Raw genomic sequence first — 16,414 nt, forward strand, 5'->3', positions numbered from 1 at the left:
CCACTGCAAATTATATATACCAACTCTGAGATCGCACTACAGTGAGGAATAAGTGTATATTCCCCAGCCCTCACTGTACTACGATCTCTAATCACAATGCCGAACTCATACTAACAAATCAAGCTTTACTTTCATTATTAATATTTTGTTTAATTCCAGTCCGGCATAGTGAAGCTTTGAAAACATACTTTCGGCCACACCCTGTTTGAGAATGAGCCTTCGAAATTTTGATGGCAAACCACACACACACACACACACACACACACACACACACACACACACACCACAGTCACAACACACACTTACACACACTAAAGCCCCTCACAAACACACTTACACAGTACACACACATACTTACCTGAACTGGAACACCAGAAGCGCTAACTCAAAATCCCTTAACATCGGGATTTTGAATTTTGCGCTTCTGGTCTTTCGGTAATGTGGGGTTTCGGGCTTTTCATCTCGGTATTTTGGGTGTCGGGATTCTGTGCGTTTGGGATTTCGTAGGGGACCTATAGATATATATATATATATATATATATATAGATATATACATATATATATATATATATATATATTTGTATATATATATATATATAAGTGTGTGTGTGTGTGTGTGTATATGTGTGTGTATATAAAGGCATTCTCATCAAACTAATATACAATACTAGTAGTTAATGTGTCTTGCACTGAACATGCTACTTAATTAGCTTTACTGAATTGTAATTAAAAAAGTCATTATTCTCAAAGTATACAATTAACAGCTAAGGCTCTGCCATGTTTGTACTTTGTAACTTCTTTAACTATGACTATATACTTCCTTTAAATTGTGTTTGGAGAATGTTTGAAATGAACACCAAAATGTTCTTAAAATTCTCATAGCTGAATCATAATATATTCAACAAGAAGATCCTAGGTGATCCATCTGGGTGGTAGCATGAAATTAAGAAAAAGATAGTTCTTTTCCAAACCTTAACATATGGGTCTAGGGTGCCTTTGTGAATGGCACTTGTGCAAATGCTCCTTCTACAAAAAATCACCAAAAATGTTATACATTACCTTTGTATGTACATACCATTTAAAATGTTATTTTCCTTTGGTCTTCTACATTCCTCAATCAAGAGGGCTTAAACCCTTGTATCCCTGGCTTGATATAATCAGCCCAAGGGCCACTTCACCTGGGAACAAAATTTATGTTTCCCATGCAGTGCATCTCGTGCATCAATTCTACACCTTCAATCTATTACCTTACCCCCATCCACAATTATAGATAGTGAGTGAGCAGCCCCCATGAAATCTGCATTTCTGCAGTTTGAGTCTAAGACAAGTAGAGCAGAAATGCACCTGCACTCTGTCCACTAACCTTTTTTTTTTTTACACAGTCATCTAAACCATAAATGTCAGATTTTCCATTACACAGTCTCAAGAAAGCCATTTACCTAACCATGATGATTATGTTTAGTGAGAGATGGGGTTAGGATTATATCTGGTATGAGTCATGAAGGTTGAAGAAAACAGTTGAAGGTCATGACTCAGACTGGGTATAGTTAACATTCAGTCTAACTCAATCCCTAAATTTGTGAAAGCTAGGGTTAATTTTGTGGCTGCATTTAGGTAGCACATACTCTGAGGAATGGTTTAGGGAAAAACTGGAAGCAAAGTCAGCTGAACAGTTCAATGTTTCTGCAACACAGTCTTACATTTTATCTAATGACAGGTCCTTATCAGATTATCAAAGCTTCAAAACTTCAAAAGTCATATGGTCAGGACCATATGATTGAAGTTTTGAAATTTCAAACGTTTTGAATAGAGATTGTGGTACAGCTTGGAATGGGAAATTTACCCTTTTCTGCAATGTAGTGCAATCTCAGAGTTGGTGTATTTAATTAGCAGGGGGTGTGGGGGTACAGTGGGGCTTGCCTCTCTGCAAAAACTTTAAAAATAAAATGTTTTTGTTTTTTTATTTTTTTTTAATGTTTGAAGTTCCAAAATTTTGATCATATGGTCTCGGCAATATGAATTTTGAAGTTTCTGAACTTTGAAAATCTGACATAGATCTCCAGTGACACATTTTTTATCCATTTTCAGCTTCAACTAATACTACAGGAACAAAAACTGGCTTAATAATCATTAGATTATTTTAATGAAGCTAAGCTTAAAGTACTGCTGTATGGCAGGAGTAAAAGGGGGACGAGACAAGATAAGACTCAGTTTGTAGAAATTAAAACAGCATTTGGAGTTTGATTTGACTCTTTGTTAGACATTGAATACCCCAGTAATTCAGGACACTATAATATCTATGGTAAACATGTCAATTACACTGTCAGTAAATTAAGAGGAAGCTGAATGTGTAACATACAATAAAAGAATATGCAATCCTATTTGTTATCGTAAAGTGGTGATGTTCTTTTGGTTTCAAACCTCTGTCAAAGAGTTGTGCTTTGGAATTCCCTTAGGCACAGTGAAATTAAAATAAAAAAAAATTGGAAAGGCTGTAGTTTCATTTCATGGGTATTGCATTCAGAGTTGTGTATAATCTGGACATTAGAACTGTTGCATTTGTGGAGTTAATAAATAAAAAAATTACCTTCTGCACTGTTTCTTTAAAAGCATAAAGTATAGGAACCAAAAGTATTGTAGTATATAAAAAGTACAACAGCAGCAGGCAGACTTTCTATTAAATCATCATCTGAATTTAATTTAGGATTTTGATTTTTAAACTTTAGTTCATCTGGAAAATTATGAATTTCTATTCCTGGATAATTCTAGCTTTTTGACACTAATCAGCAGTTGATTTGACTTGCAGCTAACAACCAAAACTGTCTGAATATGTATAAAAATGGATACAAATCACTAATTTCTGACTGCTCAAAATCTTCTTCTAACCAGATATTTATAGAAGTACAACTCCCAACTTGAGTTACATCCAACCCCCAAACTTAATCAAAGGGCATATCACTTAGTGACCATTCAGAGAACATATACTGCAAGTTTATTTTTTCTTTAATGTCAGAAAAAATCATCAGCTAGACCCTAAAATAGCACCAGTAGTGGATGAACTAAGATGCTATTTAGACCAAATGAAAATTGGGCAGTGAAAAAATTGAGACCCCTGATTACTGGTGGTTTGTCTGTGGAAGCTCTGTGGGGTGAAGCACCTAAAAACCATCCCCAGACTAATGGTCTTATGGAGACATTAAACTCTACACTAAAGACCATGCTACAGGCATTTGCAAACCAGTTTAAGAGAGAGTGGGACAAATATTTGCTCCAGCTGCTGTTTGCTTGCAGAGTGGTACCACTGGAATCCACATTTGTTCCATCCTTTTACTTGCTTTATGGGCATTAGGTAAGGGAGACTTTAGATGTGATTCATGATGAATGGGGGGGGGGTAAGTGTGAATTGCACAAGGAGTCTGTTATGTCATATGTCCTAAACCTCAGGACAAGGCTTAGGGAGCTCATGTGCTTGACCCAGGAGACCCTGGCAACAGCCCAACAGCAGAAAAAGATATGGTATGACAGGAATGCTCAAGTCCAAGAGTCTGCTGTGGGACAGCAGGTTATGGTTCTCATTCCTGTTAGACACAATAAGCTGCAGGCAGCTTAGGAGGGCCCCTTCAAAGTAGTAAGGAAGGTCAGTGATGTTAACTACATGGTAGAATTGCTAGGCAGGAGGCAAGGTCCCAAATTTTACCATGTTAACATGATGAAATGTTACCATGATAGGGAGACCCTGTTGCTAAGTATTTGCAGTTGGCGGCAGGAGGAGTCTGAAGGAGATCTATGGGTATATTGCGCCAGCCAACAAAATCCCAAGTTATTAAACTAAAGCCTAGTTTTGCTGGCATGACAGTGCAGCACTGTAGTGAAGTTAACAATGCTAATGCAGCTGTATTCTCAAGACAGGGTATTGGCTAATGTATTCTCAGATGGTCATTTCTCTCAAGCAATGTTTCTCAAGAGTCACTTGAAAAATTAACTTGAATCTTCAAAGGGGGAAAAGATGTGATTATGTGAGGTATTGCCAGGTATGCCAGAAGAAGTAGGGCACTGGATGTGTAACATATATCAGCACAGGTAGCTGGAATTTAGTAAATAATTATGTTATCTGAATATCAAACTGATTTGTACAGATGTTTGTGATAAAATGTATCTGTAAAATTGCTTGTGTTAAAAATGTATTAACAGTGGGTCCTGCCGGACAGAAAAGAAATATACATGCATATAGTAACTGATTAAATGTATGAATTGTAACTGTTGAAATGAATATATTGTAACAGTAGATACTGCAAGAGAAGAGGTTAATCATGGTCCAGCTGTAGCTAACTTTGAAAAATGTTTTGCAATTAAATTACCTGTCTTAGGCCATAAAGATTGTATCTTACAGTTTTTAAAGCAGCCAGAGATAAAAAGTCTGTACTAGGAAGCTTTTGGTATTGTTTAGGGGGTGAACTAATTGCTTCATTGGAAGGGTGGAGGCTTGAAATTATTTTATGACTTCCAGAAGCTGCAACAGATTTGAGCAAAACTCTATGTGTGTGTATTATTGACACATATGTGTTAAATCCTTGCAGTTTCCAGCAATGGAGGTAGCATGGGAACCAGAAGTCAGATGGTCAGATGTATGTGATGTCATTCTGTAATCCATCACTAAAAATGATGTTTTAATACTAGGTGAGATTGAAGTCTCAGAGCTCTATGTTTTTGGAACCTGACAAAGAAGGACCCCTCACCTATTTCATTGTGCCTCACTCTAGTAAGTTGTCAGGGAACAGTAATTCTTTAGATCAGTCAGGAAAAATAGTGAGATTAGTTAAGTAATATTCTTCTGTATCTGTGTGAATCTATTCATCTGTGTTATTTTAATATTTCCTGTGATATGAAACTCTGGTGTTTATTGTAATAGATATTTAGTATTTCCCTGTTGTTTTATTATTAAATGTATGTAAACTTTTCATTGTGGCTGATCCTTTAGAGAATATTTTAACCTTTGAGAGTATTCATACCTATTTGATGACTCTGTGGCAACTCTTGAAAGCCTTACTGAATTGGCCAAACACTATCATTTGTATTAATATCAATTCCGTTCAGTATAATTGGGTATCCTTGCAAGACCCTTAGAGTAGCTGGCTTTGGAGTGTCTGGTGGTAGTGTAACTACCTTATAATCTAGGTAGAAGGGGGAATAGCCAGTAAATCTGTGCCAGCCTTTCCCAGGAGTGAGTGAGTGAGTGTGTGTGTGTGTGTGTGTGTGTGTGTGTGTGTGTGTGTGTGTGTGTGTGTGTGTGTGCGTGTGCGTGTGCGTGTGTGTGTGTGTGTGTGTGTGTGTGTGTGTGTGTGTGTGTGTGTGTGTCTGTGTGTGTGAAAATCAAATCTCAAGGAGTGTGTGTGTCAGCTTCTTGGAGCAGGGACATGAAGCACTGGTTTCATAGAGACAGTGGTGGAGGAATTGGCTTGGACACTCAGCTGAGGACTCAACTCTATATCTATGCCAGTGGGGAGTTTTACTGGGGATCTGGAGAGAGAAAGAAAAACAGCCCCCAGAGTTGGTGTGTTCCTTGTGTGCTCTTAAGGGGAAATTGTGCTTGGTGCAGAGAGCTGCATCTGGAAATATTAGGTGTATCCATTTTTGTTCCAAGTGAACATCCCTCTCCAGTGTCAGTGGTGAGGATTCAGGCTCCTTGATTACTGGCCCAGAGTGGAGACATCATAGGCACAATGGACGAGGACAATGTTTTAGCTAATTCCCAAAAGTCTAGAGGGGAGAGGTACAGACCATCCCTGGCAAAGCAACATGATCTGTTGACCATCTCCTTCCATGCTGACACATATTACACCTCCTTAGAATGACACCAGAAACTAAGCCAATTATTAAAGTCAGTCATCTTCTGTTCTTATTGTGGGATCATCCTTGAAGAAGGCAGAAAGATATTCAGTGCTAGGCTTATATCAGCCTGGGACATGTATTCCAAGAGCTCCATGATATTCTTCTTCATGTAGTCTACCTAGGTACATCTCAGGTTGTTTACACGCATGTGGACTATACTGGTACTTGTGGTCCAATGACCTGAGTGTTTGCATGATGTGGCAGATGCTGGCCTCTGATTAGCAACTGACTGTGACTTTCTCCTTACTCTGCCTGGTGAGACAGACATCAGTATGTCTCAAAATGGAGTCTCCAATGACCAGAATTTTGGACTCTGTAGTGGTTGTCCTTATGGACTTAGATGTAGAGGCTCCATGAGATGTGGCTGCATGTGTTGGTGTTGTTTTGAAACAGTGCATTCGGGGCTGTTGAGGGTATTTGTTATACGCACTATTTGCACTGTGTCTGTAATGGACATAGCCTACAAATGGTTCATCTGCCAGGCTCCGGGTTGTAAATGTTTTATCTCCCAATCCCCTGCTTACACTTATCTAGGGTAGCAGAACTTGTCAGAGATTTAGAATGCATGGCTAGGTTTAAAAAAGGCCATTGTGATCATTAGCCTAATACACACTTATGAACTTTTGAACTTCATCTAAGAGGTGTTTGGGTTTTAGGAATGTTACATTTAAGTGCCGCAGCATATGTATGTATATGTATCTGCTTTGTATTATGTGTGATGTATGCAGGATTTGTACTACCGTCATCCTGATTGACATTAGTGGTGCTTTGATATGAAAGCTGTGCTTCCAGTGACATTGTGTGAATCTATTTTACATTGCCAGTAAACATGAGGCAATTTCTACATTGCCTCAGGATGCTCATGTGCACCAAGCTGGTAAAGGAGATAGTGGGAAAGTTCATATCCACAGCAATGGGCTGTTTTTAATTGATTAGATAGTTGCAGTGAGAATGCAAAGTTAAGTCTGGAGTATCTGGTTTGCAATTGTGGGGGCAGTGCTTGTTACTGCAAATTAGTTGCCCTCTGTGCAACTAGTACTGATGAAATTTTGGGGGTGGTTTTACAGGAAAAATGGCAATTCAAGGTGCCTGCTTCTTTACAGGGTACTGCCACACACTTCAGGGTAAACTAGTAGACCCTGATGACTTATGGATAAATTATTTAGGGAGATATTATGATGTTATTTTAGCCAGTAGCGAATTAAGGAATACTTAGTGAAAAGAAAAAAAAAATTAGTTTTGTCAGGTAGTTTGGATTCACCTAATTGACTACTACCTGGCTGCTAATAGTGCTGGTCTTACAGTAGCTTCATGCTTCTGGATACAATTCCCCTTTTTTCTTCTCTCACTAGAAACTAAACAGTAGCGCCAATCACAAGATCAGCAGCAGGCCACAGACTCTTTGGTGAACAGCAGTCTTGTTCCAGATGATGCAGGGGTCTATAGGCTTGTTGTAGCCTTTCTTGCTTGATGACTTGAATAGCAACTAGACCAATCAAGGCCCCACACAGATACTTACTGCCCAGTCAGAGACAGTCAGTAATCAATTCCCTCTGTTCCTTCTCCAACTAGGAATAAAATAGAAATACAAATTTCAAGCTGGCACCTAAGAAGCAGTTATCAGGCTTTCTGGTGATTAGCAATCTCCAGGAAACAATGTCCCTATGCTGTTTTTCTCACCAGGAGCAAAACAGAAGCATTAATCCAGATAAGACTACTGAGAGGCAGAATGTGGGCTCTCCAACGATTAGACCAGATATTGCAGATTTTAAAGGTAAGATGGAAAAATGGATTAATAAGAGTTGCAATGTGCACTAAACAGTTAGATATGAAAGAGTGGGTAACTCAAGCTTTATCGGTCTAAGGGGAGAGCCACTGTGTTTAAAAAAGTAAGATGGATTGGATGCGGGTGGGGATTTAATATACCAGCTCTATGGAATACAGTGAGATGGCCTATAAATTTAAATAGCTGAAGGGGAAGTGACTTCACAAAAAGATAATTTTCCACTTACTGACAGTGGCCAATGAAAAAGGACAGGGAATGAAATATATGGTCAAATGAACATAATGAGTGGACAACTAGAGAAACAGTTGAGTTTAAAAATACAAGAGCACCAGGGTGGGAGGGTGGAGAAAATTTAATTTGTGTGTGACTCACAAAAGACACAGCTTTGGTCTCTTTTCTAGTTTAAACATGCAACAGAAAATGTTATACAATAACTGCTCATTACAATTGAAAAATGAGTACACTGATTGGACTGCCCAACCAGCATGCCCATTGTAAATCAAGCATATACTAATAGAAAAAGTGCAACCTCTGAGGTTCCACTGAGTGGCCAGACTTTCAATTGGCATATGCTGAGGGACAGAGCAAAATATAAGAAAAATCAGGTACATTCTGCAGAATTAAACAAACAGGACCCAATGTAATTTTCTTTGTATGTTTATGCTGTCCCTTATAAATCTCTATTTTTTCAATAGTTATAAAAATTAGTGGAGATTCTGTTTTCTCCATCACTTCACCTGTACTGAGATACTGTGCAAGCATGGGAACGTAAGTCTCAAACACATGCACAGTACATCAGTATAGGAAATACAGCGTGGTAGAAGACTGAAGTGCCCTTATACCAATACACTATTTAAGAAAGGTAATCAAATTTTTCTTAAATAATCTAATTGTATAATATAAATAGTCCACTCTTGTTTGTTGATATATTAGGATTTACCCAAGGCTGACTTTGTTTAATCACTTGGGCTTTGCCCTCATGATCAAACCACACCATCCATTTGTAAATCCTGATACGCTCACACACAGTCATGGATTATTACTTAAGAATACAGTTAAAACCACAGTGTAGTGAAAATTCATCACAATATACAAAATAGAAGAAGGCAATAAAACAATACAAACTACAAGAAAGCAATATAGGAAAGACAAAATTAACCTTATAATCACAGCAGTATGTGTCAGAGTCTGAGAACTTTTCCAGGAACATACAGTAAAAGAGGATACAATAAGTTCAGAATAAGAGAGAAGAGAGTTTAGTTTATCAGAGAGAGATTGTTTAGCGTATATGGGAATGACAATTGATTTTAGATATATATACATGTTCAATAATTTAAAGAAAGGGGAATTCCAGGCTGAATTAACCTGTTGATAGAAGCTAGATCAGAAGTAGAAACAACTGAGAACTATAAGAGGTTTGAAAGTATTCAATAGAGATGGAATGAGAGATTAGGGAGGGACTTTACTAAGGAGCTAGAAATGTAGAATTTTTGCTTGGAAGTGTCTGCCCAAGCATTTCTACACTCTGAACAGACTATGTTCCCACAGGTACAAAATGACTGATGGAGATGTAACAAAGGGGATTTAGGAACATGGGAGCATATTTGTATGGAGATGCCATGGCTTAGGAAACTTAAAAAAAAAAGGATTTGTAATATCTTTAAAGGATTTAACTGATGCAGATAGTATGCTCGTACAAGAATTAATGCTGTTAAATTTGGATTCAGTCCTGAAATTGTCAGGTAGTATACATACCTTAGTTACATTACTTGCTCTGGTAGCAAAACATTGCTGGTAAATGAAAAAGAGTAGATAGACCAAAATAGAAAGACATAGTGGAGTAAATGGGAGAAATCATGAAAAGAGAATTATTATAGCAATAACCCACACCTGGGTGTGGGTAATGCTGGATTTACCCATGGTTGGTGTGGTTTGGTCACGAGGGCGAAGCCCGAGTGGCCAAACAAAGCCAACTGTGGGTAAATCCAGCATTACCCACACCCAGAAGTGGGTTATTGCTATTATACAATGACATTATTTAAGAAAAAAAATAATTAATTTTCTTAAATATTGGCATTGTATAATGCCTCCTTGCTGCCCTTCCGCAGCTGTCTGGTATTCTGCGGCAGTTCTGATGTACTGCGCATGCGCAAGCCTATGCAGTACATCAGAGCTGTGGGCAAAAGCAATGGAGAAAGCAAGATCTCCGTTGCTTTTTAAAAACTGTTTCGCTATGTTAAATGAGTTTAACATAGCGAGACAGCTTTAAAAAAAGCAATGGAGAATCTCCATTCCTTTTTTAAAGCTGTCTCGCTATGTTAAACTCATTTAACTTAGTAAGACAGTGTGAAGCAACGGAGATCTTGCATTCTCCGTTGCTGTAAAAAAAAGAGTTATAGTAATGGAAAAAGTCTGGGCGACCAGACCTTTTTCCATTACTATAACTCTGATTTACAACGTGCACGCTGACCAATCAGCATGCACGTTTTTGAATATTTAATGGGGGGTTGTTGTATAATATTAGCACTAAATGGCTGAGATATGGAACTAGTTAAAATTAAATGTCAATTATGACAGAGATCAACTGATGAATAAAGGGGGAATGGGATTCAATGGATTTTTTTTACATGCTACTGTAGCTAAAGTGGTATAGGAGGAAGATATGTACAGAAAGTTATACTATTATGAAATCTGAAAAAAATGAATGTACAGTTGTTTTGTTGCTGCAGCCATAAGACATTTTTTTGTGGTACATAAATTTATAAAATACAAGATGGGCCATTCAAGGATGAAATTTTTGCACCTCATGTAGGTGGATTGAGTGAAATACTGCAATGGAATTGTAAATAATTGTGATGTTTGAAGTGACTTAATAAAGAAAGAAAACAGTAATAACTAAATGATGTAATTTGTTATTGTGTTTGTGATTCTCAGACTCTCTTTACACATATAAACTCATTAGTAAACTTAGGTAGGATTCTCTGTTTTATTACAGATGTTTTGTTGCTGATAGTGGAGAAGCATCTCTTTTAGCTTGCTTTCTAATCCAATCAGAACTGTGCTGTCACCCAGGCACTTTTTCTAACTCATTCAATGACCCTGACAGTGACCTTTTACACAGCTTATTTAAGGAATATTGGAAAACACAACTGTCTAAACTAAAACTTATCAGGTCTTCAGGTTTGTTGAAAGGTGAACAATTTATAATTATCAGTCTCTTTTTGTGTAGGGACAGAATAATGGAAAAAATTAAAAGTAGAGCCTGTTTGGTTGCTACCTGCTAATATCAAAGGACATCCTCAGCTGTATTTCCTGCACAACACCTTAAGAAATCATCATATTGAACTGGAACACATACAGGGACAACTTACTAAAAGGACAGAAGGCCCAAACAACATGCCCAACATGGATTGACTCAAGGTCCTGTCACTATTCTTGCTTTCCTACAGACTGCTAAGAGATGACCTGTGTCTGGTATACAAGGCATCCTCTGACCCATTACTGATAGATTTACTGCACATCAACAAGTCAAATGCATCAGAAATACATAGTCTAGGGATTTAAACTTGTTCTGCAACATCAACAAAATGGTTTGGATGGACAGGTGTATCTCACAGAGTATACCTCTGCTGTGGAAATATTCCAAATGAAACAAAGTTCATTGCTGTCCATTTGCAAGTGCAACTTAGATCTACAGATGGGAAACAGAAAATTTACCTCAGAACTGCCACCTGTACTACTAATGGACAAAGACAGCTCCTAAATGCTTTATCCCATGTACGGGTCCACTCAAATTATCTATGGTATGATCCCAGTAATTCTCATTTGGAGTAATATATAATTATTGACAATAGGATGGGTAAGGTCAATCTATAACCAAATGGGATAGGTTATTTTGAGGTCAAAAAGGGAAACTGGCTAGACTTAAAATGGTCCAGAGGTGCAGCTAGCCTAGTACTTATCAACAAACCATTGAACCAATATTAGGTGAATGCAATATAAACTGAAAAAAACATACAGTCTGACAGCCTAACTAATAATATGGAACTATTTATCCAACTTATCACCACTCCAATTAGGTCCAACAAAGCCACAGTTAAACAGGCCATAGCTGATTGGATATTAACAACCTCTCCCAACAAAATAGCCAGTCACAGCATTCTACTTAACAGCTTAAGTGGCAATCTACCAGTCTATACAGTCAATTTTCCAATGAGCAACTTAAGAACTCTCCACCTCATCCTTGTAAGAAAACTATCCAGCTTCCACAATAAAACTTTTATTAACAAGCTAAAAGTGTATAACTGGGAATCATTCAGGACTCTCCATTTAAATGATATGGTATCTGAATTCAACAAAGTTTTCCTAAACATTCTCGACTCACTTGCCCCCTAAGAACAAGGAGCATCAAAGCAAACCCCACCCCATGGCTCCAAAGAAACAAACCCTGCTATAAAGGAGGGAGACAAATATTGGAAAGCATGGTCAAAAAGCAAAAAAATAAAAGCAAGCTTACAGGTAGCTAAGAAACTGAGCTAAATACCACATCACAAGAGATAAGAAAACGTATTTCAACACACTCTAAAGCATACACTCTATGCTATTCTGGGCCTCAGTCAACACATTGCTAAACCTGGGGAAATCTACACAGCCAACTCCAAATATACCAAACCATAATGATAACATTGGTACCCAATTTAATACACACATCATAAGATACGTTCACTGGCGGTTTATCTAAACTGTCAATGTCCCTGTTCAAATAAATAACTCCCTCACATAATTTTCCCTTCAATCAGTCCACACTGCTCTTATCAGAAAACTCCAAAACTTTAAAACCTACTACCAATGCCCCAGATAATCTACCAGGTGAATACCTTAAAATTACAGCTGAAGAAATTGCCTTCCCTATCTCAGTTTTTATAAATCATTTTTAGTTGAGGCAATTTATGGGTTTATATATAAGAAACTTTACACTGTCTTATATATAAATCCCCAAATTGCACAGCCCTATACAACATCATTCAATTATACTCCACCATAATAGCCTTATTCTTCAAAGATAAACCACTATCCACAATTTCCAAATCCTGTAGCAGTGCAGGTGACTGCCTGTACTCAAACAATATTGCCAAAATTTGGAACTTCATTCCATTGTTATTGAAAATAATCCAAGATGTAAGTTCTTTTAAAAAACAACTAAAGTCTTATGTAAGTGATAAATGGTTCTGCTCTTGCATTCCTACCATTTAGCTTTCCTTACCCCCAATACTCATTGTGATCCTAAGTATGTCTAAGTTAACCCACTTGAAGAACTTATGATATATTTGCATTACTCCCTAACCTAACCTAATCACCACATCTCTTTATCTCTACTCCCTATAATCCACTTCTTTCTTTTCCACCAATCATACTTTAGCCTCAACTGCCCCATTTCCATCCTTTCATCTGCTGCTCTGTGCCATAGCTCCCTTCTTTAAAATCTGCACATCTACCCCATTCAATTTGTCCCTCAAAATCATTGCTGCCTCATGTTTCAAACACACACACACATCACTTTATTCTCTCCACTGTACAGCTCCTTGTAACTAACTTACATGCAACTCCCTACTGTTCACTATTATAACCACCTATTTTGCCCCCAATATACTACCTTCTGCCTTGTCATTATCTGCTAATAAATTCAAACTTCAACCCTCATCAACATATCTGGTATTTAAATTCCCCTTCTTAAATTCTCCATCTTTTTGCAGATATTAGCAGTTTCTAGGCCAGTTTGATAGTGCTCCTGTACCCATGTTCCTGCTCCTATACTCATCATTTGTGCACTCATCCTATTCCATTATGAGCATCCCTTGTGCATTACCTCACATTCTATCCCATCAGCAGTTGTCTATCTTCTTTCTTTTTTTCACTTTCCATTGTGAAGCCTCCTTATTATGTGATCAACCCCTCCTGTCTGTCTTATTTTACGTTTGTCATAACCCTTATGTCTTCCTTAGCTGATGTCTTTACACTTGTTTCCCTATATTATTGTCCTTCTTCCCCTCATCTATTGCAAAAAAAGTTTAGCCAGACTGAGAAAATGAATATACCATCCTCTGCCACAACCTCCTGCTCAATCTTCTTTTGTCATCCTCCTGAGCTTCTCTTGTCTTCTCTCCCCTACTTTACTATCCACACCCTTTTCATGCATATAAACCAAATAAACTAGTGAATTCAATGGAGTCTTCATATTAAGGCTACTGATACAGTGGATTTATCCACATACCAACACTGTTATGCCAAGGTACATGCAAGATCTTGCAGTGAAGTACCACAATATTAGTACAGGGCTGTGCTTCCCTATTTACTCAGTAAACTTACAAAGTTACAGCTGACTTTCACATGTGTGCATGCCATATGTATCTATACAGGACTTCTTCTGCACACTTTTTCAGACGTGCACACTTACAGTTTTGCACATTTTGCTTGGGTGGTTCATCATGAGCTGCATGCATGTGAGAACCAGCTCTGCTTTGTTCAAAATACAAGATTTGCATTTTACATAACAATGACATTCACTAATTCTACTTGCACTTTTGTTTTGTGCATGGCCATGAATACCATTGTTAGTATGATTCTATTATTTCAGAAATATTGCTTTTGCCTAGAATCAACAATTAAAATTGGCACTGCTGCTGCTCTACTCACCAAATATATAAAGCTTTGCTTATGTGTCAAACTTTACAGGGTGAAAATAACTCTATGAATATTTCCATATTGGATTTCATTTAAGCATATATACATACATACATACATACACGCTTTTTTTTTTGCCGCGGTAGTGGTGCTGCGGTAGCATTGTCACCTCACAGCAAGAAGTTGTCCCGTTCGATTCTCAGCTAGAGCATCTTCTATGTGGAGGCATGTGTGAATGGGTGTGCCTTTGCTGAAGGTTGTGCATCAGGGCTGGTAACTCGGCACGTAAAAATCCACTACCAAACATTAGTGGACAGGAGTTCTGCTGTGGCGACCCCTGGCCGGATAAGCCGAAAGATACAACAACAACAACAACAACAACACTCATTCATGATTTTTAAGTTAGTACATTTATTTAATGTACGTGATTATTGTCTTGGTTTACCAGAAAGATCTGACTGGAACATGTAAGACTCCTTTTTAGTGGAGGACAGAGGAAAAAAGCTCCAAAATGTGAAGAGATAGCATTTATTAAAATAAAACTCAATTTCAATAAAAATGATATGGTACAATAAAGTATCAATATGACAGTTGCAACATTCTGTGACATAAATAAATCATAAAAAGTAAGCTAGCATTAAAAATAAACATTGGGAGAGGGAGATAGTAGCAGGCATATAACTGAGTAGGAGAAAACATTGTTGAAAAATAAGTTAGAAAGAGAGAAGATTGTATAGGACAGAAAAAATGAGAGACTGTTTCGTGAAAGGTAAAGATTATTTAGGATATTTCTACTGATGCTATAAAGTCAGTGTGAAAATAAAGTACAGCGGAGTGAAAGTAATGAGATGTATATGAATTACAGGATCAGTTATTGAAATAAATTATGGTTATTCAGAAGAGCAGACACAGGAGCATAGCCAGAATTTAAACTTCCCTTGATCTAGATGTGAATCCCTTCATGATAAGGTGGGCAATGTAGAAGGTCTTCCTAACTACTTTAGCAATATGAGTGTCGAATGAAAGGCTACTGTCAACCTGGGTTCCCAGGTCCCTAATAACTTCTTCTGTGTTCAGGGGATTGCCACCTATATGGTAGCTAGGGGTAACCTTATTTTTCCCGAAGGGTATGACTATGCATTTCTTGGCATTTAACTTTAGGCCATGGCTCTGGCACCAGTTATCCGTTTCTGTGAGACCCTTCTGAAGGATATCTGTGTCGGATGTGTTTTCAACTCGGCACCCAGTTTGCAGTCATCTGCAAACTTTGTCAGCCATAACCCTCCTGTGTTTGCTTGTACTTCAGAAAAGTAGATGCCAAACAAGAGTGGGCCCAGGACTGAGCCCTGTGGGACACCACTTGTGACAGGCTTTGAGTCTGACATGGCACCAGCAACTCTGACCCTGTGGGTTCTGTCACTCAGCCAGTTTGCAACCCATCTTGTAATGTATGGGTTTACATTTAAGTTGATGAGTTTTTCAATGATACCCGAGTGAGGTATTGTATCTAAAGCCTTCGCCAGGTCTAGGTAGGCTGTATGGACTGCCTTTCCCTCGTCAATGGCCTTGGTGACTGTTTCGAAAAAGTCAACCAAGTTTAGAAGGCATGATCTGCCTTTGACAAAGCCAAACTGGGTTGGATCCAAAGTCTGCAAGTTCCCTATGTCTTTATTTATGAGATCCATTATGATCCTCTCCATGGCTTTGCAGATAAGGCTTGTCAAGCTAATGGGACGGTAATTTCCAGGGTCGGTGGAGGCACCGCCTTTGTGGAGTGGGACCACAGTCGCTGTCGCCACTCCTGGATGTATCCGGAGGTGAGACTAAGATTAAACAGCTGTCCTAACTGTGGGTTTAATTCCTCGTTGAGTTCATGGAGCACACAGCCGGGGACACCATCAGGTCCCATGGATGCTGTGTTCTTTGCCTTGGAGAGCAATTCTCACCTGGGCGTTAGAGATGTTTGGGGGCTACAATCATTTGGTATAGATATCTCTCCTTTAGGGGAGGGGAGAAGTTTGCACTGAACCTTTCAGCCAGTATGTTGGCAATGTCTGT

This window comes from Protopterus annectens, chromosome 2.part0 (assembly GCF_019279795.1).
Source record: "Protopterus annectens isolate FY-2018-M chromosome 2.part0, PAN1.0, whole genome shotgun sequence".
NCBI classification, from domain to species: Eukaryota; Metazoa; Chordata; order Ceratodontiformes; family Protopteridae; genus Protopterus; species Protopterus annectens.